This window comes from Bos indicus, chromosome 9 (genome assembly GCF_029378745.1).
Source record: "Bos indicus isolate NIAB-ARS_2022 breed Sahiwal x Tharparkar chromosome 9, NIAB-ARS_B.indTharparkar_mat_pri_1.0, whole genome shotgun sequence".
Lineage (NCBI taxonomy): Eukaryota > Metazoa > Chordata > Mammalia > Artiodactyla > Bovidae > Bos > Bos indicus.
In genome coordinates, this window is record NC_091768.1 from 62,205,913 (window position 1) to 62,210,247 (window position 4,335).

Genomic DNA, 4,335 nt, shown 5'->3' on the forward strand with positions numbered 1-4,335 from the left:
CAAACTGGAATTCATGCAATAAATAGTTTTTTAGCATATACTCTGTAATAGGCACTCTTCCAGATTCTGGAAACATAGCAGCGGAGCAGACAAACAAGGTCCCTTCCCTCATGGCCCTTTTGTGCTATGGGGGGGACAGAAGCAATAAGCAATGAAAGGAAGGGTTCCAGAGAATGACAGGCCTTTAAGAACAATAAACAAAGCAAGGTAATTTAGGGCACGTGTTGGAATAGCATGAGGGCAGTGATTCTTCAGAGTGACCAGAGAAGACTTCTTCAAGAAGAAGGCATATTAGCTGAGAGCTGTACAGTAAGGAGATCGCCATTTGGAAGAGAACAGTCAGGGAAAGAGCATTTCATAGAAGGAACTGTCAGTACAAAGGCCCTCAGGCGGGAAACCCTTGTGACGTGTTCAAGACCCAGAAAGGAAGTCAGGGACTTCCCAGGTTGTCCAGTGGTTAAGAATCCTCCTTGCAATGCAGGGGACACAGGTTCAATCCCTGGTTGGAAAACTAGATCCCACATGCCACTGGACAACTAAGCCTGCAGACCCCAACTACTGAGCCCGAAAGCTCTAGAGCCAGTGAGCCACAACTAGAGAAGGAAAGATCTGGCATGCCACAACTAAGAGCTGACGCAGCCAAATTAATTGATTATTTTTTAAAAAGAAAGGAAGTAAATATGGATAGATCAGAGAAAGCTGAGTAGGCAAGGTAAAAGAGTGGTATAACATGGCAGGGCCAGATCCCGTGGGGCTTACAGGCCATTGTTAGTAATAGTGTCTGCCTTCCTGATCGGACATTATTGTTAAGACTCAGATGGATAACATTTGAGATGGGAAGGAAAGTCCTCAAAACAGATACAGCCTAGCCCAAGATTGTGTGGCACAATCCTAGGTCCTGTGAGCATTTTGTGTGTTCCCTTTTTTTGGCTCAAGTCTTTATCAGTGGTATATACATGTAATCTTTATTAAATGGCTCACACCCCTGGGGTTGTTCAGTCTGGATGAAGTCAGGGATGTTTGCCCCCTGCTTTTCTTTCTAATACTATTTTCTGAATATAAAGAACAGTATAGGAATGGCGGATTCAGGAAAGGGATGTTACTCTCAGTCTCTAAAGTCTCCAAAGTCCAGGGCAAATCCTACACCACTTCCTTTAGTGGAAAAACAAACACATATAGCTATTTCCTTGTATTTAGATTTTTTTTTTTAACCAGATGTTTACGGTTGGTAATTTGGAGTCGGAAGATAAACCTTTCAAGAAGAAATAACTTCTCCATGTCCTCTGACTTCTGATGAAGTTAAAATGCATGTGCAGATGAGGAAACAGACAGGCTGCCCTCTGTATCCATGAAGGAACATGAAACAGAACCTGGGCTGCTGGGGGAATGCCAATAGAGCTCCAGGAACAGGGAAGTTCATTAAAAATGTAAAATCAATGCAAGGATCACATGTGGTTGTCTTTGGGGCATTTCGCTTTAGACCTCGAATGTGTTGGAAAACAGTGCTGCAAATGCCATAATTATTTTAAGATACAAAATGATTTAAATTGGCTAATGAATGCAGGCCCTGACATCAGTCTGCATAAGTCTGAATTTATTAGCATGTTCTTGGTGAGGTGGGAGGAAGGGGGCTTGGAAATAGCTTTATTCATTGGCAGCAGCATCGGCACTTTGTTCTCCGCCTCGACCCATTCAAAGACAGGATTTCCTCAACCCATGATCATCTGGATGTGAAAATACACCTTCACATCCAATAGTGAAATTAATTCTAATCACTGGTATTTATCGCTATAATCTTGCCTACTTTACTTGTGTTTTACCTATAAGAAAGCCATACTCACAGAGGTTTACTGTCCTGCCTAAGAACCCACAGCCGGAAATGGCACAGTCATTTGAACCCAGTTCTTCAGTTTACGAATCCTCCCTCTGCTATTTTATGCAGCTACCAGTTAGCAGCTTGATCACAAGTGATGGATCCTGTTAGAAGAGAGATTTTTTTTTCAGTTTGGCATCTAGCAGTTCCCAGGAATCCAAAGAATCTGTGTAGAAGAGCAGCTCTGTACATAGAAGCCTTCGCTGATTCATCAATGTGTCAGATTAGTTTTTGCCAAGGATGCTCTGTCTCCCCTCCCTTTTCTTTTCCAGCCTTTTATTGGCAAACTGACCTTGCCATGGTTTTAAAGCTGACATCAGCCATCATCTCCCTTCAAGGGCAACAGGTCTTGCGAAGATAATGGAATTCCACAGCAGCTGTCTCCCTTTGCAGGTTCCTGAGTGACATACTATCTCCGCCACCTCTTTGTTCTCTGATAATCTTTGTATTCTTTTTGTTGTTATTATTTTCTAGTACAGGATGGAGATTACAGCTATTTGAGACAGCGCCAAAAAAAACCCAACATGTTTTCTTCCATTTTATGATCATTAACCATATCAACGTTCATTTACTGAGTACTTACTGATGGGACCATAGTTCTGAGACTGACGCTGGTTAGAAGGCTATAAAAACTGAGGAGGATGTCATGGTGCCAGCATGAGATGACAGTCCCAACTTCTGAGCAAGATGTCCTAAGAAGAACATGGCAGCCAGCTATGACGCGGCCAGCTCTGAGTATACTCTAGGATCCTTCTGATCCTATCCAGTGAAATCACAGAAGACTTGATCAGTCTTGTCATTTGGGATTGTTTGGGGAAATCCAGATTAATCCTAGACAGCAGGGAGTGAATAATATCAGGAAATTAAGTTACACCAGTTTCATAGCAGAAGAAGCAAAAACCTCTTATATGCCAGAAAGTCAAAACCTCTGTCCATCTTCCACTCTCTGCCTGCTTTCCCTGGGACCCACACACAAGCCCATGATTCCTGGTTGTTTCTTCAGCACCATCTTATCTAGGAGGGAAGATTTGATATTCATTATCTCCCTGAGAGGCCTTCTCAAGAAGTTAGGCAGATCTGAGGGATGGGAAAGGGGCCCAGACTTCTGTAGACAGAATGAGCCTCCCTTATCCAAGCAACCCATGTAAGGAAATCAGCCTTTGCACAATACCCATTCCTGAGATTGCAGATTCCCGATGCTTAATTACTTCATTTCTGCTTTCTCATTTGAAAATTACTTTGTTTCCTATTTCAGTTGGGATGTGTATTTTAATCCCTAGATTGTATCTCTTCTCCCTCACACAACTGGGAGCAACTGAATTTTATTAGTAAAAATAATCACAAATATTGTGAATTTAAAGAGCTCCAGAGGTGACATTGCCCACGTTCCCAGATATACCTGATTTTAAAATGGAAAATTGAGACAGTTCAGTTCAATAAGTATATAGTGATTCTATATTATACTCTGGGCAAAAAATATATACTAAATTCCTACTGTATTCTGAAAACTATGCTAGACTAACAAAGATAAGCAACTCAAGTCGTTTGATGAACTCACAGTCAGATGCAAGATCATACTTTCAGTGTGACAGAGTTGGTTACAAAACTGATTAAGCAGAAGAGCATGAAGAAGGAGCACTAAACTCAGCCTTCTAGTATGGGGAGGCTTCCTGGAGTTGAGCTGGGTCCTGAAAGACAAGTAGAAATAAGTCAGTAAAGGAATATTTGTAAAAGGGCACAGAGAATGGAATGCACAAAAACAAGACATGGATAACAAGATGGTACATGAGAAGTATTGCATGAATTTGAGTGTCGCCAGAGGATAAGTACAAAACGGGGATGGAGGGCCTTGCAAACAGTGCTAAATAGCTTAGATTTTATTCTTTGGGCAGCAGAGAACCACTGTGGGGATTTTGTAGGAGAGCAGAGTAGTCAGAGTCCCATGTTGGATTATATGGAGGATGGATATAAAAGAGATAAGACAAGTTGGCATAGGGTGTCTTTCACATATTAGAATTACATGCAGAATAATTTAAATTATAGATTTTCTCAACTTATCCCCAGATTTTTAAAAACCGTGCATTTTTTAACACATCCCATAGATTCTGAAGTCCACTCTTGACTGAAAACCACTGTTTGGGATGTTACATTGCAATAGTCCAGACAAAAAATGATTAGGACATGAACTAGGATTATGAGAGTGGGAAAGAGGTGAAGACACAGAGTTGAGAACTATTTTGTAAATTTAATCAACATAATCTATTTATTTATTCATTCATTAAAAAATTATTAGGCCAGGCACTGTGCAGGGTGGCAAAAACAACCATGAAAGAGACTCACTCTTGCCATTAAAGATCATATAGTCTACTGCAGAATTTCTCCAATATATCACTCATTTTTTTAGCAAAAGGAAAAATAAGCCAAGAAAAAATTACCTGAGACATCATCACCATGAACCAGCA

At 40.9% G+C, this 4,335-nt stretch overlaps 1 long non-coding RNA gene across 1 annotated transcript; it reads right to left on the reverse strand.

Moving 5' to 3' along the window:
• Positions 1-1,579: 1,579 nt before the first annotated feature.
• Positions 1,580-3,998, reverse strand: LOC139184832 (uncharacterized). Its single transcript, XR_011568349.1, has 2 exons — positions 3,432-3,998; positions 1,580-2,704 (listed from the first exon to the last, which is right to left on the reverse strand). It is a non-coding gene; the product is annotated as an uncharacterized lncRNA (long non-coding RNA).
• Positions 3,999-4,335: the final 337 nt, after the last annotated feature.